General features: G+C 43.9%; 1 pseudogene; it reads right to left on the reverse strand.

Annotated features, from left to right (window-relative positions):
- Positions 1 to 1,419: 1,419 nt before the first annotated feature.
- LOC119901731 lies at positions 1,420 to 12,816 on the reverse strand (annotated as a pseudogene).
- Between the last annotated feature and the right edge of the window lie 10,860 nt (positions 12,817 to 23,676).

Here is a 23,676-nt window from a genome sequence, read left to right on the forward strand (position 1 = left end):
AACTGTTTGTTTGTCTACATGTAGCACCTTATCACCAAAGCTAATTGCTTGTACTGTATGTGTAAAACACTATTATATTTATATAATATTCTGATTCTGAATCAGAATTAGAGTAAAAAGTTTCACCGGAGAGGGTCAGAGAGCGATGCAAATTAGAGTCTCATTCTGTTAACAGAAGAGACCCGAGTTGACATGAAGCCATGTAACAACTGACTTTCAGCTTCTTTGGACCTCTTTATAGCTCTGTTTCTAAGCCATACGTCATCTCTCGGCTCGCTTTCCTATTGCACCTGGATCTGGGGAAATTCGCAGAAAGCCAAATATCTTTTATCATCTTCTGAATTTGGTAGATTATCACTTTTATTTTACTATGATTATGTGTGAACAGATGAGCGATCTGTGTGTAAATGTGTAATCTGGCTCAACAGAAGGTGTGTGTGTGTGTGTGTGTGTGTGTGTGTGTGCGTGTGTTTGTGTGTGTGTGTGTGTGTAAGCACACACACAGCAGAGTGAGAGAGCAGAGTAAGACTGCCCTGTCTCTAGCACACAGCACAAAAGACACCAGCTCATTCCACAAAGTCAGGTTATGGCTGTATGGGGGTATTTATGTTTCAATATTATTTGTGTGAACAGATGAGCGATCTGTGTGTAAATGTGTTATCTGTAAATATAAAACACTTTGCACAAACACAAAATGAAGATTTGTAAACTCACAAAAATATTTTGCAAATAGAAAACAAATTCCACAAATAATAAAAATATCTGTGAATATATTTAGTAGTTTACAAATAAATGAACCACATTTGTGAATATCTTCCTAACATTTACAACTTTCAAATAGCCATTTGTGAGTGCCGCCTGTATTTGTCGATCTGTTTTTCACACACGGAGTTTTGGACGCCAATGGAAAGAAAATCGACTCGTGTCATTCGGTTGTTTTTTCGGAGACCACGTGATGATGCCTGCTGACGCCCGCTGATGATGTAATTTCCACATTTCAAAGTAAAAAGGCCTCCCAACTGCCTGAATGTGCGAGCTTGTTGCTATCACGAAGGAAATATCAGCTGCTGTTTCAACCAAATGTGAATGCAGCATGAAATTCAACCGTGTTGTTCTGTCGGGAGTAAGAAATAGTATAATTATATAACATATAATGTATTAAGCTATGAGCACAGGAAAAGTCTAGGCTAATTTCAGCAGTTTGAAAACGGCAAAGGCTCTAGCTGTCTGATCAGCATCTTGACATGACAAATGTGAGATGGATGGATCATCTCGGCAAAGGAGAAGCACACACTAACAGATTTTGACAGATTTGAGAGAAATAGGCCTTTTGTGCACGTAGAAACTTGCCTTTGTGGAAGCTGGATAATCTATAGAGCTTCTGCATTGGCACACCAGTTATAATATGAGGACCAGAGATGAGAGCCGTTCAACAGTTTATTGTCCTTTAAAGTTTCTCACTTCAACAGTTGACTGACAGATGCTAAAAGGCAAATGAAAATCAGTAGATAGAAGGTACTCTAACAGATCATAATCAAATTAGAGCACTCATTCACTAGGAAAAAGCAATAACTATAACAAATATACAGAACTTATTGATTTGTGAACAATATTTGAGAGAAATAGGCCTTTTGTGTACACAGAGAAAGTCTTAGATCTTTGAGTTCAGCTCATGATGAATGGGGGCAAAAACAAGAGTTGCGTTTATAATTTTGTTCAGTCTAGTAAGCCTGAAACAGGTTGTAATCGGTCATAACATTTCAACTTGATATATTCCATGAACAATCAAATTATTAAATTGTTCACTTAATTACAAAACATTCAGCTTCGTAAACAATTATATCAGGTTAACTGCCAGCCTTGATTTCATGATTTTCTTACTTGTTCTTTTATGTTAACCTATTTGCATCTATAACTTGGCTTTAGTCTGCGTGGCATCACAGCTCAGGTGGGTTCTGAAGAACTCCTGGATCTTCTTCCACAGGTGGACTTCAGCTGCTGCGTGGGAGCTGGGCTCACCCCCCCATATGACTGGCTTGAGTACAAACCCATGAACACTAGAGGGGCAATAGGGCTCCAGTAGGTGTCCAGCTCTCGGGTAACACACACTCTCGAAGTTGTCCTTCCTATGACGCTTCAGTCTCTCCACCATCTCCTCCATGTAACCTTTACTGTCCCAGTTGAGGTCGTCCTCTGAAGCCACAAACAGGAAACGTCCCTTGGCTTGCTCAATTGGGATCAGGCTTCCCTTGTTTTCCTCTGCCAGGGGATTTGTAACACCATACTTGATAAAGAAGGCCCCTGACTCAACAGGAATCAACTTGCTGAAGTCAAACACTACTGGTGAGAGGATTTGGCGTTTTCTGTAGTAAAGAGGAACAGCCACATTGGCGCTGCAGCCATTGATCCACACTGTGGCCTCAACACCTGGCACATAAGCAGCAAGTGAAAGCGCAATATCTGTCCCCTTAGAATCCTGATATTACTCCAACTCCTTTACTGCCCACCTGGGAAGAAAATAAATGCAAATTAGAGGTAGTCTGTATAAACACACAGAGCTCAGGAACTGGGCTAAATGGCAAATGTTATATATGAACATAAAATGATATACCCTAGATGGGTGGATTAATAACAAGTGACAGAAGTAAAACCATTTTACATGGTGCAGTGCTAACTGTTGTTCTGTATGGGCTGGAGAACCAGTTTCTCAAAGCACTTAATCAGAATGGAGGTGAGTGCCACAAGGCGGTAGTAATTAAGACTAGACACTGCAAACTTTTAGGTACAGGGACGATGGTGGCTGTCTTGAAGCAGGTGGGAATCCTATCCATTAAGCTAGCTGATGTGTTACGGCCGCCGCTGGCTGCCTTAGAGTAGTTGTGTTTTGGAGTTGTCTGAACAGTATGCAAATCCCCGCTGCAAGCACCTGTTGAGGATTGGTTCCCCTGGACCTGGAACCACCCACTTCCTGGTTGCTGTTTGCTGGCGTCTGATTGGTGTGGCTGAAGATCCAACCGAACCTGCCAACCAGGACTCACCACCAGCTGGCCTACTAATAGTTTGTGTTCCTGCAGTTCGAGGCGACTGTGAGCCAGTGATCAGTTCGCCTTGTTGTTGGTTGTGTACCCTGTGAATGTCTTGAGTGTTGAATTTACCTGTTTCTGTCGGTTGCCTGCTTAAGTGACTCTTGTCAGTTAGAAACTTTGTGATAATTGATTGAGAGTTTGTTGAGCTCCCTTTTGACTAGTAGGTAAGTGAGCTCATTAGTGAGTACGGCTGTCTGCCTCGGGGAGTCCTGCTGGTTACTGAGTACGATGGCAGAAAAATTTAGTTTAGAAAAATTTGTAACACATCCTACCCTTGAACAAATACACAGATGTAGAAAGGATGATTTGGTGGAGATAGCGACTCACTTCAACATCCCCGTTATCAGGTCCATGCTTAAAAAAGAAATTAGGGAACGGGTGATTGGTGGATTGGAGGAATAAAGTGTGATTAGTGTAACAGAGCAGTTGGAGTCTGTGTCTCCCCAGTTCCTCAGCAGAAGCAGGGGGTGGCCCGAGTACTGAGACGCCCTCAGGCTCTGGGAAAGTCTACAAGGCAGGGGAGCGAGCAAAGACCCCGTTTACTCTGCCTAAGTACGACCCTTCCCCACCGAGTAGTACTGGCATATGGAGGCCAGGTTAAAGGTCCGCCTGGCTCGGCTGCAGCTGGAAGCTCATGAGCAGGAGGCGCAAGCCCAGCTCCAGCTCCAGTTGGAAATGAGGAAGATTGAACTGCAGGCTGAGACTGAGAGGGCAGTGAGACTGAGACAGCTCGAGCTTGAGACTTCTGATACAGGACGGAGTGCTCCTAGAGGCTCAAGTATGTCACCACCTTCCACCAGCTCCCCCAATGTAGTGTTTGATATCAGAAAGCATTTGGCTCTGGTACCTGTATTTCGGGATAATGAAGTTGACTCCTATTTCAATGTATTTGAAAGGATTGCGGCTGCCTTACAATGGCCACGTGAAGTATGGACACTTCTGCTTCAGTGTAAAATGCATGGTAAAGCGCAGGATGCCATGGCCGCACTCCCCGTTAAAGATAGCTTAGATTACGAAATCGTTAAGACAGCTATCTTACATGCCTATGAACTTGTGCCTGAAGCGTACCGTCACAAGAAAACCTCTACTCAGACCTATGTTGAGTTTGCCCGTGAGAAGGGAACTCTATTTGATAAATGGTGCACAACATGTAAGGTAAATGATGTCAATGCCTTGAGAGAACTGATCCTGCTAGAGGATTTCAAGAACTGTTTATCTGAGCGTATTGTTGTGTACTTGAATGAACAGAAAGTGAGCATACTTTCTGCTGCTGCTGTACTGGCAGATGAGTATGTGTTAACGCATAAGTCTGTTTTTCCTCCAGTCTCTGCTGTTTCGCATCCCCCTTCTCCTCCTAGACCATCAAAACCACGTGGGCTTAAAGAGGAACGGGAATGCTATTACTATCACCAAGTTGGCCATGTCATTGCAAATTGCTTGACACTAAAACGCAGAGAGCAGTCCTCATGCTCTGTTCAACCAAAAGGGGTAGGACTGATTAAAGCAGATTGTGGTGTGAACACTTACTTGTCTGATCAGAAAATTGATTACTGTTTTAAGCCATTCATGTTTGATGCCTTTGTGTCACTGACTGGGGAGTCAGCTGATAAACGCCTAATATGTGCTTTGAGAGAAACTGCATGTTCGCAATCTGTAATCCTTTCTTCAGTTTTGCCTTTCTCTGATAGCTCTGCCTGTCACTACAGTTCTGTCCTTAGGGGAGTTGAGATGGGTTACGTGCCACGGCCAGTGCACCGCGTCCATATTCAGTCCTCCCTGGCTACTGGTTTCTTCCCAGTAGCGGTTTGTACTGAACTGCCAATCCCCGGTATCATGCTCCTGATGGGGAACGATATTGCGGGAGGTAAGGTAACTCCCACATTAGAAGTTCTGGATCACCCTCAGTGTGATGGGATCCAGACCTCAGATCAGACCCCCCGAATGTGTTTCCTGCATGCGCTGTAACTCGCGCACGCTCCCATGACATTAGCCCCAATGACTATGAAGCATCATTGCGTGACAGTTTGTTCCTGTCACTTTTTTCAGGTGACACAGAAAGCGAGAAAGAGGTTGAGAGCTCCGTATTACCAACCCAGGATGAGTCTGCTAATCAAAGGCCCCCGGCTGGCCCGGAACTGCCGTCCGCTGGAGAAGCGGCATTTCCAGTCAACCGAGCGCGCTTGAGCCAGATGCAGAAAGCAGACCCGACCCTAAAAGGGTGCTTTTCCAAGGTGGTGAGTAATGACAAAGGGGTGAGAAAGTAGCATATGTTATGGATGGTGAGATGCTGTTACGTAAATGGTCTTCCTTCGTAACTGGTGATTCTGAGTGTGACTCTGTTTACCAGATAGTTGTTCCTGACGGGTGCCGCCAACAGGTGTTGTCAGTGGCTCATGAGAGTAAGTGGGCAGGACATTTGGGCATAACCAAAACATACCAAGCCATCCTCCATCATTTCTATTGGCCAGGTCTAAAGTCTGATGTTTCTAAACATTGCCGTGCGTGCCATGTGTGTCAGGTTGTCGGGAAACCTAATCAGACTGTCCCCCCCGCGCCTTTAAATCCCATTCCTGTGATAGCAGAGCCCTTTGAGCGGGGTGATTATTGACTGTGTTGGCCCTCTACCTCGAACTAAAAGTGGTAATCAGTATTTATTGACTATTATGTGTGCCGCCACTCGTTACCCAGAGGCTATTCCGCTCCGGTCGATAACCGCTACTGCCATAGTAAAAGTTTTACTGAAGTTCTTCTCTACTTTTGGATTGCCGCGGGTGATCCAGACCGACCAGGGCTCTAATTTTAAGTCTGGTCTCTTCAGACAGGTACTCAAGAGTTTGAGTGTGCATCACATTGTGTCCTCGGCGTATCACCCCCAGTCGCAAGGAGCTTTAGAACGCTGGCATCAGACGCTAAAGTCGATGCTCAGAAAATACTGTGTGGAGACAGAGAAACAGAGGGATGAGGGAGTCCCCTTTGTCCTATTTGCGGCTCGTGATGCTGTGCAGGAGTCTATTTAGGCTTTAGTCCTGCACAGCTTGTTTTTGGCCACACACCCCGTGGGCCGCTTAAGTCACTGCATGACCAGTTCCTGTCATGTGAGTCTTTGCCCAAAAAGCATGCGTTAGACTACGTTACCCAGTTCCAGGAGCGTCTGCAACGAGTCAACGCCCTCGCTAGAGCCACCCTCCGTGATTCTCAATCAGCTATGAAGCGCTATTATGATCGTGCTGCCACATCCCGCAGGTTTGAGGTGGGAGATAAAGTTTTGGTGCTACTGCCCACCACCAGCTCAGTCTTCACAGCTAAATTCTCCGGTCCGTATGTCATTAAGGAGCGTCTTAGTGACACTGATTATGTACTCTGTACCCCGGACAGAAGGCGCAAAACTAGAGTCTGTCACATAAACCTGTTAAAAGGCTACCAGTCCTGCGAGGACAAGGTTAGCCCTGATGGGCCCTCGGCAGCAAACCCATCAGAAGCCAAAGCCGCTGCCATCATTGTGACAGAGCCTGTGGGCACTCTCCACGGAGATGATCCACAAATGCGCGTCTCTTTACATCCGCCTGTCCGCCTCCCAAATTCAGAAATGCTTGCACACCTGCCATTTCATTTGCAGCATTTAACTACTGAACAGCAACATGATCTTGAAGGCCTCATCAGCCGGTACCATTGTCTATTTGGTGATATTCCAACCTGCACGTCTGTTTTACAACATGACATAGAGGTAAAAGATGAAAACAACATGCTTACCGTGCCAATCAAACTAAACATCACTTGATGAAACAGGAGGTAGAGTACCTCTTGCAAAATGGGCTAGCTTCCACTAGTTCCAGTCCGTGGAGTTCTCCGTGCTTACTAGAAGCTAAATCCGATGGCTCCCCTCGGTTCATCACAGATTTCCGCAAAGTAAATGCGGTTACTGTCAAAGACTCATACCCTCTCCCACGCATGGAGGATTGTATTGATAACCTGGGCACCGCAAAATTCGTTAGCAAGTTAGACTTGCTGAAAGGTTATTGGCAGGTACCTTTAATGGACCGTGCCAGAGAAATCTCCGCATTCGTCACTCCCGATCATTTCTGTCAATACAATGTGATGGCGTTTGGAATGTGTAACACGCCTGCAACATTCAAGAGGTTAGTTAACATTGTATTATCTGGTTTGCCAAACTGCAATGCGTACCTTGATGACTTAATCGTTTATGCAGACACCTGGGAGAAGCACATGTGCGTATTAGAGCAGGTTTTTGACCACCTGGGCTGCGCTAACCTGACTCTAAATTTGGCCAAATGCGACTTTGGAAAAGCCACCGTCACCTATCTTGGACAGCAGGTTGGGCAGGGACAAGTGCGCCCTGTTGAGGCCAAGGTTGTTGCCATCAGGGACTGCCCTGTTCCCACGACCCGGAAAGCCCTGCGCCAGTTTCTGGGGATGGCTGGATACTACAGGAGGTACTGCTGCAACTTCTCCAGTATCGCCTCCCCACTCACAAGTTTACTCAGCACCAAGGTGGATTACGTATGGACCCCAGAATGCCAGGTAGCATTTGATAGTGTAAAGACCTTGTTATGTCACACTCCTGTGCTCGCTGCCCCTGACTTTACCGCTCCCTTCAAGCTTGAGGTAGACGCCAGTGCAGTGGGCGCTGGTGCTGTCCCGTTACAGGACGGGGAGGATGGTATTGACCATCCTGTTGCTTACTTTTCCCGCAAGTTCAACCGACACCAGATAAATTATTCCACCATTGAAAAGGAAGCCCTCTGTTGTTAGCACTACAGCACTTTGAGGTCTATGTTGGGTCTACTCCTTTGCCTGTTGTTGTGTTCACTGATCATAATCCCCTTGTTTTTCTGTCTCGCATGTTTAACCACAACCAGCGACTCATGCGATGGGCACTGGTGGTTCAGGACTTCAACCTCGACATCCGACATAAGAAGGGGTCTGAAAATGTGCTAGCTGATGCTTTGTCGAGACTGTAGAGATTAGCTAAGTGTTTAGTAGCTTTATTGCCAAGCCACGGGGGCTTGTAATTTAAGGGGGGGAGTGTTACGGCCGCCGCTGGCTGCCTTAGAGTAGTTGTGTTTTGGAGTTCTCTGAACTGTATGCAAATCCCCGCTGCAAGCACCTGTTGAGGATTGGTTCCCCTGGACCTGGAACCACCCACTTCCTGGTTGCTGTTTGCTGGCGTCTGATTGGTGTGGCCGAAGATCCAACCGAACCTGCCAACCAGGACTCACCAATCAACACCAGCTGGCCTACTAATAGTTTGTGTTCCTGCTGTTCGAGGCGACTGTGAGCCAGTGATCAGTTCGCCTTGTTGTTGGTTGTGCACCCCTGTGAATTTCTTGAGTGTTGAATTTACCTTTTTCTGTCAGTTGCCTGCTTGAGTGACTCCTGTCAGTTAGAAACCTTGTGAACTACAGAATCGGAGACAACTCAATTAATTAAACAATTGACTCAAACCTGAATTCAGTTGTCCTTACCACCTTAATTTATCCCAAATATCTTGTTACTGCCCTACCCTAACGAGCTGGGTTGTAACAGATGTCATTACTGACTCATGTGTTTAGTACACGGGGATGTTATCAGACCCAGCAGCTTTGCTCATATAGCAGACAGACAATTCATAAACATTCGTAAATGCCTACTACATACCACCATGACGCAGTATACTACATACTGCGTTTCATAGTAGTATGCACTATGAAACTGTTAAATCAATTTATTTTGCAGAATAGGCCAGGCTTAGCCTGTTTTCAGTTTTGGAAAATGGAAGTAATTAATAGGAGGAATAGGAGAGTCAAGAGGTTGTGACTTTATGCTACTGGGCTTAAAAGTTACTCAAAAAACTCACCTTAGAATGTTGTAGTAAGAAATCCACTGCTTCTTTAAAGTGGTCCAGATGGAGCTCTTTCATGTTGTCAGGCTTATCAGAGAACACTGCTACATTCAGAACCATAAACCCTTTGTTTGCCAGCAGAGAGGCTCTTTTCTCAGACTTAAAGCTGCTCAGATCCAACACAGCGGGAAACTGACCTTCTCCTGAAACATACACAGGTACATCTTTTATATTTATCTTTTTCATTTTTTTAAGGATGCGATTCCATCAGCTCTAAATTCATTATCAGATCACAAAGTAATGGAGGACTCCTATGCTAATTTCAGTCCCTCCCAAATCGATCATCTTGTTGATAGTGCTGCAGGCTCACTGCGAATGACACTCAACTCTGTAGCCCGTCTAAAAAGAAAATACTAAAACAAAGATGGTTAGCTCCATGGTATAACACTGAAACTCGCAAATTAATTAATTAATTTGGCAAGATAGTCTTAAAACTTATAGGAAGGCCCTCCGTAATGCCAGAGCAGCGTACTACTCGTCATTAATAGAGGAAAATAGGAACAACCCCAGGTTTCTTTTCACCACTGTAGCCAGGCTGACAGAGAGTCACAGCTCTATTGAGCCAAGTATTCCCATAGCTCTCAGTAGTTACGACTTCATGCTTCTATACTATTACAAAATTCACCAACACCTGCCCTCGACTGGCACTGACTTAACTTCAATAATTTTTTCATCTAAACCAGCAACCTGCCTCTTAGACCCCATCTCAACTAGGCTGCTTAAAGAAGTTTTACCCCTAGTCAGCACTTCTATACTATATATGATCAATCTATCTTTATCAACAGGCTATGTACCACAGTACTTTAAAGTAGCTGTAATTAAACCTCTTCTGAAAAGCCCAACCTTGATCCAGATATTTTAGCCAACTATAGACGTACATCTAACATTCCATTTGTCTTTAAGATCCTGGAGAAAGCAGTTGCTAAACAGCTGTGTGACTTTCTACAGAGCAATAGTTTATTTGAAGATTTTCAGTCAGGATTTAGAGCTCATCATAGCACAGAGACAGCACTGGTGAAAATTACCAATGACCTCCTAATTGCATTAGACAAAGTACTTGTCTCTGTACTTGTACATTTGATACCATTGACCATCAGAACCTATTACAGAGACTGGATCATTTCATTGGCATTAAAGGAACCGCTCTAATCTGGTTTAAGTCCTATTTATCAGATTGATTTGAGTTTGTACATGTTATTGATGAGTCCTCCATGCACGTTAGTCATGGAGTTCCACAAGGATCTGTCCTCGGACCAATCCTGTTCACTTAATATTGCCTAAAGGAAGTATATATAATCAGGAAATAGTACATAAACTTTCATTGTTACGCAGATGATACTCAGTTATATCTATCGATCAAGCCAGATGAAACTAATCAGTTAGCTAAACTTCAAATGTGCCTTCAGGATGTTAAAACCTGAATGACCTGTAATTTTCTAATGTTAAACTCAGATAAAACTGAAGTTTTTTGTTCTGGGGCCCAAGCACCTCATTAAGCATTATCTAAAGATATAGATTCCCTTGATGGCATCACCTTGGCCTCCAGCACCACTGTGGGGAATCTTGGAGTTATCTTTGATCAGGACATGTCGTTTAAGTCTCACATTAAGCAAATTTCAAGGACCGCCTTTTTCACCTACGTAATATTGCGAAAATCAGGAATATCCTGTCTAAAAATGATGAAGAAAAACTAGTCCATGCATTTGTTACTTCTTGGCTGGATTACTGCAATTCCTTATTATCAGGCTGCTCGAAAAAGTCCATTAAAACTCTTCAGCTGATTCAGAATGTTGCAGCATGTGTTCTGACAGGAACCAGGAAAAGAGATCATATTTCACCTGTCTTAGCTTCTCTGCATTGGCTTCCAGTAAAATCCAGAATAGAATTTAAAATCATTCTTCTACCTACAAAGCTCTTAATGGTCAGGCACCATCTTATCTTAAAGAGCTCGTAGTACCTTACTATCGCACCAGAGCACTGCGCTCCCAGAATCCAGGGTTACTTGTGGTTCCTAGAGTTTCCAAAAGTAGAATGGGAGCCAGAGCGTTCAGCTATCAAGCTCCTCTCCTGTGGAACCAGGTTCCGGTTTGGGTTCAGGAGGCAGACACCATCTCCACATTTAAGACTAGGCTTAAGACTTTCGTCTTTGACAAAGCTTATAGTTAGGACTGGCTCAGGTGAGTCCTGAACCATCCCTTAGTTATGCTGCTATAGGCCTAGACTGCCGGGGGACTTCCCATGATGCACCGAGCTCCTCTCTCCTCTACTTTCTCTCCATCTGTGTGCAACCTCATCCCATTAATGCATGTTACTAACTCGACTTCTCCCCTTTCCTGTAGTCTTGTGCTTTCTCGTCCCTCTCCTCTCTCCTCCTATCACTTCCCGCAGGGGTTTCTGGCTCTGGAGCTGTGGAGTCTGGATCTGTGGTTGCGAGTCACCTGCTGTCCCGTGTTCCTGCTCGACACTCTCTACTACAATTATTATTATTATTATATTATTATTATTATTATTATCATCATCAACACTGCTGTAAATATCTGTACCATTATTCATTTAGTCCATAGCAACATCACCTTTACTGTCTGTACCTCTGTGTGTATACTGTGTAGGCTGCCTTCCTCCCTTCTCTCTCCTTCCATGCCTCTCTCTCTTTCTCTCTGTTCCTCTCTTGCCCTCTCTCCCTCTCCCTCTTTCTCTCTCTTTCCTTCACCCCCAACCGATCGAGGCAGATGGCCGCCCACCCTGAGCCATGGTTCTGCTCAAGGTTTCTGCCTCTTAAAAGGAAGTTTTTCCTTGCCTCTGTCCCCTAGTGCTTGCTCTTAGTAGGAATTGTTGGGCTTCTGTAAATAACATCACAGAGTATGGTCTAGACCTGCTCTTTTATGAAAAGCGCTCTGAGATAACTGTTGTTGTGATTTGGCACTATATAATAAAATTGAACATAACAATATATTATATAAAATCCTACATCTTACATACTGTGCATCCTTTTGATGCAGAGTCACTGAACTTTTGTAAAATTTCTAAGCATCATTACATAAGCAAGTTATAGGGCTGCAATCATTATTTATTTTCATAACTGATTAATCTATGGATATGGATATAAATAACTAATGATGGCTGCATTACATTTATCATAACTGGTTTCAGGGTCCTGGTATTGTGCATGCTGGCTCACTGTCTGGGCCTACTGGGACATCTAAAAAGGTATTGGAGCCATTGTTAATGTTATTAGTAACACTTGTGCTTTTCATGCTATGACAAGTCAAAATGGCTGCTTGTAGCTATTGCTAAGTAAATTAACAGTTGTTATATATTCATAATAAAAACACTATTAGGTTGTAATTAAAATATGATGAATCTCCTACCTGGGGGAGTAAACAGGACTCCGCGGATATTCCCCTCTTTGACAGGGAGCCGGCTGACCCCGTCTCCAATCAGAAGCCTCTCGTTGGTCGCCGCTGCCAGCATCCTTTCCTCCCCTTCCTCCTCGTGCACAGAGAACTTCACCACTTGGGGGTTTAGTGCATTTGTTTTTTGAAACTTTCTGTGCAAGGTGTCAGGCCTCATCGACCACAGCAGACCCATGGGTTCAACCCCGACGTAGTTGCCACTGAGCGAGGGGTCTCTCTTCAGGTCGATCTCCCCGCTCCCATCAGCCCTGTAGGTTGCTGAGGAGCTGAACACCACTCCTTTCTTGTCAATTGATCTGGCTTTCATGGAGACCACCTGTCTCGACCTCAGCCCGGCCACCTTTACCTGAACGGGCTCGTCAAACAAACAACCTGGCGCTCGGCAGCAGCCTCAGTCTGACTTGGGAGGACATCTCACCTGAAACAAATTAAGAAAATTATTAATTATAATGAATAAATACGGGGCACCACCCTGGGATCAGGGACCAATAACCAAATATGAGCACCAAGTATGATCAGTCTAAAATGGGTTTGTCCACCTATAGATGGCAAACACAGAAGGGTGAATCCGTACACAGGCCGTGGCAACCAACTCTTACTACAACATTATAGATAAATCACAGGCAACGACTTCTTAAAATTATAATAGGATTTATTCAACTCAAGCATAGATGATCAATAACTTTAAATAAATCACTATTAACTATTGTAAGCAAAAATGAAAGAAGTCAATAAACAAATCATACAAAAATATACAACAATCCAGCAAGCATTTGTGTGTGTGTGTGTGTGTGTGTGTGTGTGTGTGTCTGTGTGTGTGTGTGTGTGTGTGTGCTCCTATATCAGCATCTTGATCCTGATCGATATTATGATCAGCAGTAAGCATGCCAAGGCCACAGAAAGGGGGAGCAGTGTAGCCCGGCCAAGAATGCAACAATCATAGTGAAATAAAAGTGATAATCTACCCAAAATCTGAAAGGTCAGAAGATGATAAGAGACATTTGGCTTTCTGCGAATTTCCCCAGATCCAGGAAAGCAAGCCGAGAGATGACGTATGGCTTAGAAACAGAGCTATAAAGAGGTCCAAAGAAGTTGAAAGTCAGTTGTTACATGGCTTCATGTATATCAGGGTTCTTGCACCATTTTAAAAGTCAAATTTAATGCTTTTTAAGATGTTTTAAGACCTCAAAAAAAATAAATTTAAGACCTTAAATCTAAAAAAAAGAGATGCGCGTTTGATCTCTTAATGAACGACGCAGTGCCACATTTGGCAGTTTTATTTTCATCACATGTGAAAGACTTTGTATATTCCGAATCAGGGAATATAGAGGCTGTTTACACCTGGCATTAAAATGTATTTTGGGTGATCAGATTGTGATCGGGTAGCACTTGACCACATGAAAGTACAGGTGTAAATGCACCCGACATGCATTGAGGAAACATTGGGATCCAATCAGCAAAACGACCTCTGGAGGTGGCCAGGGACACCATGACCACATGGATGCAAATGCCTTGATAACCACAAAAACAGCAACTACTTGGGCGGAAATATGTATCGGACAGCACAGACCGGAGCCTACAGAATCCATTCAGTGTTGTGCATAAACATGCTTAAACAGTGCCAATTATTGATCATGCTCAGGTTTTTGGTGAACTGATCGTGTCTGTTTGTGAACATGAACTAGGGCTGGGCAATAAAACAATGGTAATAATCATGATACAATCTTCCTCAATAACAAATGTTCAATAAATATTTGATTTGATCATTTGAATCACAAACGAATTAGCACTTTCTTTTCTATTAGGACATTTATTGTGTTGAGAAAAAGGGACTGAAAAACGATTTTACTTTATTTTTCTTTGTTTTGAATGTTTTACCTCAGCTTAGTGAAGTAATCCACTGTTTGATACCAGGCTGCTGTTTGGCATCGAGTGTTTGTCATGTTCTGACCATAAAGATAAGTTTAAAAGCACAATCTGGTTTCTTCAGGAACAAAAAATACTATCAAAGAACTATTTGCAGAGAAGGAACAATTTGGCAGATATTTACATGTGCATTTCTCCGGTTTGTGTTGGGCAGACGTATTGCAACGGAAGAGAATATTGTGAACTTAAATATATAAATTGACACAATGTAAAAATATAGAGCAACAAAGATTAACAATTAACAACAAATATGCGCAATGTGCCAGGTTTGTGCATGATATGCAATGACTGACTGCTGACTGTTCTGGCGGCACCAGATGGTCAATCTCCCACCCGTAGGCGGACTCATCCCCACCAGAGATGAGCTCAACGAGGGTGGTGTCATCCGCAAACTTCAGGAGCTTAACAGACTGGTGACTGGTGGTGCAGCTGTTGGTGTACAGGGAGAAGAGCAGAAGGGAAAGAACGCAGCCTTGAGGGGAACCGGTTCTAATGGTCCTGGAATCAGAGACATGTTTTCCCAGCTTCACGTGCTGCTTCCTGTCCGTCAGGAAGTCTGTGATCCACCTGCAGGTGGAGTCAGGCACATTCAGCTGAGATAGCTTGTCCCGCAGGAGGGCTGGGATGATGGTGTTGAAAGCAGGCTGAAATCCTGGCGTAGGTTCCTGGGAAGCCTGGGTGCTGGAGGATGAAGTGAATGGCCTGTTTACTGCATTATCTACAGACCTGATGGCTTTGTATGCAAACTGCAGGGGGTACAGGAGGGGGTCAGTGATGGATTTAAGTTGGCAAACTCTGAGGAGTGGGAGGAGGGGATGGTGGACTGGGGCTGAAGCTGAACGGAGGAGTCATGGGGGATGGTGTCCAAATGACTCTCAAAGCGGCTGTAGAACTGGTTCAGATCATTTGCCAGGCAAGAGTCATTGATGGAGTGGGGGCTTTGGGTTTGTACTATGTGATCTGTCTGAAACCCCTCCAGACAGAAGTGGCGTCGTTTGCAGAGAACTGGTCCTTTAGCCTCTCGTTTAGCATCTCGCACCTCCTTTCTAAACCTGTGCTTTAACTGCACTGTAAATCTGTGCCTTTCTCTCCTCCTTCTGCTTACTAACCCCACATGCACACACCACGTGATCTCTGAAGCTAACCAGACCTGTGACCCACAGTTGTCACACTCTGCCTGTCTGCCATGCGGTGTTTTGCACTTTTGTGTTTAGTTAGTGTTATTTTGGTCTGTTGGGTTTTGGGGGTCTGTCTTGTCTTTCGTCTAGTGTTCGGTAACCCTTGTCATATCTGTTACCCCAGTGATCCCTCTGCATGTCTGCCTCTGTTCCCCTGCTCTCTCTCTCTCTCTCTCCCTACCTGTGCCTCGTTAGCCTCATGTCTGTCACCTGTGTTGCTCCCGCCCTGTAGTCCCTGTGTATATATACCTGGTGTTTCTGTCTTGTCTTTGTCGGGTCATTGTTTATTGTCACCCAGTGTTACCAGCCTACTCGTTGTGTTTCCCTGCTTATATTGGATTCTGGTTTTCTCGTTTGGATTACTTTGTTTGGACTCTGTCATCAGCCACTCAGTTTGTAAGTGTGCTCGCCTTTGTTTGTTTATCAAAACCCCTTGAACTGTACCTCCTTTGCCTCGTGTCCTGCATTTGGGTTCTCCAACCAGCTCAACCCTGCCTCACCCACACCAAACCGTGACAAGAGTAGGCTAGCATCAGAGTGCGTCCCCATTTTGTGAATTTCCGCCATCTTGATCTTGAAATGACATGGTTTGACCGGCCATCTTGATTCCAAAATCAGCTGGCCTCTAGCACAACCGGGTCTGGCACCACCCATGTAGTCGGATCCATCCCCCTCCTTTGTCTCTCTCTCACACACACACACACACACACACACACACACACACACACACGTATACATTTATGTACAGTCGCAGGAAAAGTATGTGAACCCCTTGGAATTACCTGGATTTCTGCATAAATGTGATCTGATCTTCCTCCAAGTCATAACAATAGACAAACACAGTCTGCTTAAACTGATACCACATAAACAATGATATATTATCATGTTTTTATTGAACACACACTTACAGTGCAGGGTGGAAAAACTATGTGAGTCCTTGGATTTAATAACTGGTTGACAATTCTTTGGCACCAACCAAATGTTTCCTGTAGTTGCAGATCAGACCTGAACAATGGTCAGGAGGAATTTTGGACCATTCTTCTTTACAGAACTGTTTCAGTTCAGCAATACTCTTGGGATGTCTGGTGTGAATCCCTCTCTTGAGGTCATGCCACAGCATCTCAACTGGTTTGAGGTCATTGTCTGACTGGAGCACTCCAGAAAGCGTAATTTCTTCTGCTGAAGCCGTTCTGTTGTTGATTTACTTCTGTGTTTTGGGTCGCTGTCCTTTTACATCACCCTTCTTCTGTTGAGCTTCAATTGGTGGAGGGATGTTGATGATAGCAAACCTTCCAGGCCCTGTGGCAGTTTAAAAAAATATTGAGCTTTTAATAAAAATTAAACTGAAGAATTACATCTTCAGTTGGAACCAGTGCCATGGTTGTGCCATAGCGCCATGTACACAAAAGGCCTTTTTCTCTCAAATATTGTTCACAAAGCTGTCAAATTCTGTGTTAGGGAGCACTTCTCCTTTGCTGAGACAATCCATCCACCTCACAGGTTTGGCACATCAAGATGCTGATCAGACAGCATAGCCATTGCACAGGTGTGCCTTAGGCTGGCCACTCGAAAATGTGCAGTTCCATCACACAGCACAATGCTACAAATGTCGCAAGTTTTGAGGGAGCGAGCACTTGGCATGCTGACAGCAGGAATGTCCACCAGAGCTGTTGCCTGTGAATTGAATGTCTATTTCTCTACCAAAGGCGTTTCAGAGAACTTGGCAGTACATCCAACCGGCCTCACAACCACAGACCACGTGTAACCACACCAGCCCCAGACCTCCACATCCAGCTTCTCCTTTGCATAGAGTTGATCAGGTTGTTGATTGTGGAATGTTGGTCCACTCCTCTTCAATGGCTTTGCAAAGTTGCAGTCAGGTCAAGACCCCGATGAGGACGACGAGCATGCAGATGAGCTTACCTGAGACGGTTCCTGACAGTTTGCATAGAAATTCTTTGGTTATGCAAATAGTTGCAGCAGCCGTCCGGATGGTCTCAGATGATCTTGGAGGAGAAGATGCTGGATGTTGAGGTCCGGGCATAGACTGTATATAAAAAGGGTCCGGGGCTGGTGTGGTTACACGTGGTCTGTGGTTGTGAGGCCGGTTGGATGTATCAGCATCTTGATATGCCACACCTGTGAGGTGGATGGATTATCTCGGCAAAGGAGAAGTGCTCACTAACACAGATTTTGACAGATTTGAGAGAAATAGGCCTTTTGTGCACGTAGAAACTTGCCTTTGTGGAAGCTGGATAATCTATAGAGCATTGGCACACCAGTTGAAGTACGAGGACCAGAGATGAGAGCCAGTCAGTGAAAACTAAATGTCATAGTGTCCCTGTTAATCCTTCCATTCATTGACCAGATGGATACTGAAGATATTTTAGGAGAGAGAGAAGCAGGAGATTGGCAGGGCAGCTGATTCTGAGGTCAGTAGTGGTGTACAGGTCTAAGGACATGTGGGCTGTTTTGTTTTCTTCAAACAATAGGCATTGGTTGGGAGGTCTACTCTCTAAGGCAAAGTCTAAACTAAATTATTTTATGACATGTATTATAGTTTCTATATTCTGACCAACTTTGCTTTCTGCTTTCATTGGCTATAAAAATTAAATAAATATGCAGATGTCGCCTTCAAATCCATTCCACTCGGCTCATTTAGAGTCCATATAAGTTAAACTCAATTCCTTATTTTCACTGCTCGCACCTGCTGCACTGCAGCGACACAGCGAGGTAAAGAAAGCATTTTAGCATACCGGCTGCTCAGGTGTGTCTTTGTGCTCACATACATACGTCCCTAAAAAAGACACCTTTAAATTGAATAATTTGTTTACCTGATGCTTTTAAAGGCATCATGTAGTCTTTGTTGCAGCATTAAATTTAAAACACTTTCACTTAGATTATGTTGTTAAAACACTTATAACAGAGTTATCTAACATTTTTGCTAGGCTAGCTAGTTAAAATGAATCAAGCAGAGTTAGCAGCTCTTTGAATCCTGGTCAATGAGAGACGGTTAACTAACAGATTTCAGGATTGATGATAGAGACTCTATTGTCACTGTATACAAAATACAACGAAATGTAGTTTAGAGCAAAACATTGAACGTAGCAGCTTTAAAATAGCACATAAGCAATAAGCAATCAATGACGATTTTGATTAAATTTGCTATATATATAAAAGAAATCCTAGAGAAGACGCACCAAAAATGTTTTTGCTTCCAAACCCCATGTAACATTACAGTAACTTTTGTTCAACAGAGGGGAAATGGAAAAACAGTGTATGTCTGTTGCTTTTTATTTGTTAACATCTTGTCTTCTTCACTGGTTGTTGACATAAGTGTAGTCCTAATACAGTTACAAAAGATGCGAGTGCAAAGATTTTGCAAGTGCAAATTACGCATAACCTGGGGGCTAAGCCCCCCCATCTTTCAATCCGTCCCTGGATGATATTACATTAGAAAAGTTGATCTACAGGAAAAACATATCTGAAAGCAATAAAGAATGCCTGAGAGCCTTACTTCATTATAATCTATTATAGTTTGTAGATTTTGAATTGTCACCTGCCACCTGAATTTTGTGTTTCCCTTTAAATAAATAGAATAATTTTAATTGTTTTCACGTTAACTATATTACTTCTCAAACTATAGCCAGATCAAATTATAACAACTACGCAAATTTTTACTACATTTTTTACAGTTAACCTGATGAAAACAGACCCCTTTTTCCAGAAAAAATGCCTAAAATTACATACCCAAAATGAATCAGGAATAACTCCTCAACCATTTTGCCTAAAATACAACAGTTATCATACAACATTTTCAAATATACCAGGCGAATTTCCATATTTTGGCAATATTTATTGTTAAAATAGTAATATCAAAAAGTCTCCTTGCACATGCTCATTGTCTTTGACCACTGTCATTCCTCTCAGAGAAAAAATGACAAAACAGACTTTCTTCCCTCTCGCTGTCTCCCTGCCTCACATAAAAATTTGACAGAAGATAACAAGGCAAAAGATAACTGAACCTGCAACTCGAAGGAGAGCATGGAAAGGTGCAAGTTAATAAGGAGAAGGAATGAGAGTGGCTGTAATGGGTTAGCTCAGTCCATCAAAAAGGGACTCAAAATAAATAAGATTCCTCTTTTGTTTGCCATTGTTTGTCTAGTTTCTCAAACCTTAGATAGAAGAGTTCCTTTTTTAACTAATAGTATCTTGTTTTACCTTTGCTTCTTCTGCTTTTCTGTCATGAGATGGTTGATCTGATGCTGAATGTCAGTGATTTATATTGGTTGGGTTCCCTTTTTGCTTCGCTGTGTCCTGATCCTGTTAAATATTGTATCTGATCTGTCCTCCAAAGAATGTATGAATGTGTGACTAGTTAAACTGTAACTTCTTGGTTTGGTTACTAAGTCCATGACAGTGCAGTGAGCATACTGAGCATGTGGACTGACCGGGGACAAGTGGATTAGGAGTGGTTTGAGGAATTTCTATTCACATTTTAGACACTTTTTGTTTTTGCATTATGTCAAAGTTGACCCAGTTGAAGTCTGACCCAGTGTTAGGGGGAGTAGAGATTAGTGTTTATGAAGGGACTGAACCCTTCTATGGTGTCTAACAGATGTTTACACTTATCCTACAGCACTGTGCCCTTATATGGTATTTAGCAGATACCTAAACATGTCCTATATAAGCTTTGTTTGATGTACAGAGAGACAGAGTGGCCATCGGGCTGGGTCACTCTCCAAGCTGCTGCAGAGCTTGTAATTGATGCTGAATTCCTTGATGTAATAAACTTTTATGATCAAGAACAGGGTCAAGCGGGTTTCTTCTCAACACATCATCGCAGCATTATTGTTCGGACACCACAAGGCTTAAAGGCAAAGGTATGAAGCGACAAAGCAACTATGGCAATCGGCCTCTAGAACTTGTGGAACTGATTCTGTATACAGGTGCTTCTCAGAAAATTTTAATATTGTGGAAAAGCAATTTTCTTCCCGTAATTTAATTCAAAAAGTTCTCATTACACATAAAGTAAAATATTTCAGGCCTTTTTTTGTTTTAATCTTAATGATTACGGCTTACAGCTCACAGAAATCAAAAATCCAAATCTCAAAATATTAGAATAAAGAATCTAATGAAGAATAATAATAATAATAATAATAATAATAATAATAATAATAATAATAATAATAATAATATATACCTTGTCATTAGTCAATTTGAGTTCTGTCTCTGAAGGGTCACGGCGAGAATATTTTAAAGGACTATTTTTACATTCCTCACAATACTTTTCTTCTTCCATTCCTTCTAAACCAGAGCTGCATCCGTTTCCGTTCAGCTGCTACCAGCACAACACCCCAGTATGGACCAGCTCATTGAATTTGACTTTGAACTGGACAGGACCTATGCTGATATAGTATTACTGCCCAGGCACCACGCAGGTGCTGTGATCATCCCAGAGTAGAGCAGAGAGCCTGGATAGCAGCCGTGTGGTCCCAGCTTGGACTTAAGTCGATAAAAAAGCTTGAACTTTTACCAACATGTTTATTTTCAACAATAATAGACACCAGAGTACAAACGTTGGTGGATTATCACTTTTATTTCACTATGATTGCTGCATTCTTGGCCAGGCTACACTGCCCCCCCTCTCTGTGGCCTTGGCATGCTTACTGCTGATCATAATATCTCAACCATAACCTGACTTTGTGGAATGAGCTGGTGTCTTTTGTGCTATGTGCTAGAGACAGGTTTGTGTTTGTGCAAAGTGTTTTATATTTACAGATAACACATTTACACACAGATCGCTCATCTGTTCACACAAATAATATTGAAACATAAATACCCCCATACAGCCATAACCTGACTTTGTGGAATGAGCTGGTGTCTTTTGTGCTATGTGCTAGAGACAGGGCAGTCTTTCTGTGCTCTCTCACTCTGCTGTGTGTCCTCCTCTACCTCTGCCCAACAGCACACATGAGGTCCTTCTGTTGAGCCCATGCAGTCAGATACAGAGAGGAGCACACACACACACACACACACACACACACACACACACAGGGCTATAGAGGTTTAACACTGTGATCTTAATTTCAGCTGTCTATTATATTGGTGTATGTTTTGTAGAACAGTTTTCACACAAATTTGCTTCTAAATTCCTTCTACATTCCCATCTCTGTGACTTCTTAGTCACATTCTAACACATTCACCCTTTCAGGCCATTATCAGGAGACATCATCTGCTGACAAGTCGTTGACCTACAATAGTGCACTGACTGTACAAGTTCAACATGCGTAAATAAGTACAATCTGGAGTACACTTGGCAACATGGAGCCTATTTCACAGCCTGTAGACCTGCAAGAAAATACACAAATTATTGTTTACACGCTGTGAAATGATCAATTATCATGCGTAGTGGTTTTGCCCGTGGTACAGTGAAACTTATTTTGGTTCAGATTTCCTGGGGAACAGGCTGGGTACCAATTTGAGGGCGCTCAGTCGTGTGTAGAGTGAGTCCTATTCTTCTTCTAGCTGGTTCACTTGAACTCATAGCTGGTGGTAGTGAAGGCCGTGCTCGATCTCGCCTGCTGCTGCGTTTGCGCTGTGTTGTCTCACGAGGCACCATAGTGGAGTGGCCTCCTCTGGTGTTGCACTGGCTGTGAAGAATTATTTAACTTGCTTGCAACTGTTTCTCACTATTACCAATAAGTGAGCTTTATCCTACTGTTTGTAGGGTGGAAACTTAGATTTTCCTTTCTATTTGCTTGTGATTTCACCCTTCTAACCCTGTGTCCCCCGGTATATCTGTGCATTGAATGAACATTGCCATTGGACGTACAAAATAGTAAATCTTAAAATAACACTCCATTATCCATTAGTGCACTAAAGTTCCCCTTCGAGGGAACTCGAACTGCGTCGGTTACGACACTATGGGAATGCCTCTAGGCGAAGCAGGTCTGAACGTGAATGAAATCACTCCAATCCTATTGGCCTGTTGCTAGAACGGTAAGGTGTGACGGAATAACCGGAGGAGTATAAAGCACACCTGTACACACTCATCATTAGCTTTTTTCTATTCAGCAGGCGCTCTGTATGTTGTTTGAAGAAAGCTCCAGTCCTACGAGCAGTATGTCTTACCTGAAGAAGTCTACCAGCATGTCCGGCAACCAGATGTACAGAAGGTGTGTTTTTTTCTTGCCCTCGGTACATCACGGATGGAGATTCTCATGAGATGTGTGTCTCATGTTTGGGGATGGAGCACGCACGGGCAGCTCTCGAGGGGGCTTGCGAAGCCCTTTCCATGCGGGTACTGAGGTACAGCATGGCTCTCTTTTCTGAGGATGGCCGGATGTGTTTTCCCCGTGGTGCGGACCCTGCGGCCGCTGAGGCGGCCCGGCGGCTTCACTCATGGGTTCACAGCGTGATCTGTCGGAGGATTTCGGGACGGCTGAGGCTTTTTCCCGACCTTCATCCGCTGGCTCCGACGCTTCCTTTCCTCGTTCGGGAGCCCGTTCTCGGCTTCTCCCGCTCGCGGTTTGGATCCGGAGACGCTGCAGCAATCCGACTCTGAGGAGGCGGACGTGCTCAGCGCAGTGGACGATGACTTCCGGGTGTCGGGGCGGCGTCATTTGGTGGCGCCCGACTATGACGTGCTGCTGGAGGTGGTGACTAGAGCCGTGGCTAAGCTCAACATCAACTGGCCACAGGAGGAGCAGACACCACAGGCTAGTGGTAAGCTTGGTGAAAGGTTTCTTAAGCACCATGCGCCACCTCCACGCCGGTCTCTGCCATTCTTTCCTGATTTACATGATGAACTGAGGAATCATGGGGCAGACCCTTCTCTACACGGCTTTCCACACCCCAATCATTGAACTACAGTAATGTGATGGGGGTTAGGGACCGTGGTTATGGGAGGATGCCTCGGGTGGAGGATGCGCTTGCGAGCTATCTCTCCCCTCGACTTGCGTCCTCCCTGGAGAAGCCGGCGTTACCATCCAAACCACGTCGCACCACATCCACGCTCCTGGGGAAGGCGTACATGGCAGCGGGCCAGGCAGGTGCAAGCTTGCACACCACGGTGCTTCAAGCCTACCAAGCCGACCTGCTACAGGAGATGGTTCAGAGGGGGGGTCCCTCTGAGGAAGATCTGGCGGAGCTTCGCAGAATAACGAAGCGTT

This window comes from Micropterus salmoides, unplaced genomic scaffold (genome assembly GCF_014851395.1).
Source record: "Micropterus salmoides isolate LMB-PRFRI ecotype aquatic unplaced genomic scaffold, ASM1485139v1 Ms_hic_scaffold_14, whole genome shotgun sequence".
Taxonomy (NCBI): domain Eukaryota; kingdom Metazoa; phylum Chordata; class Actinopteri; order Centrarchiformes; family Centrarchidae; genus Micropterus; species Micropterus salmoides.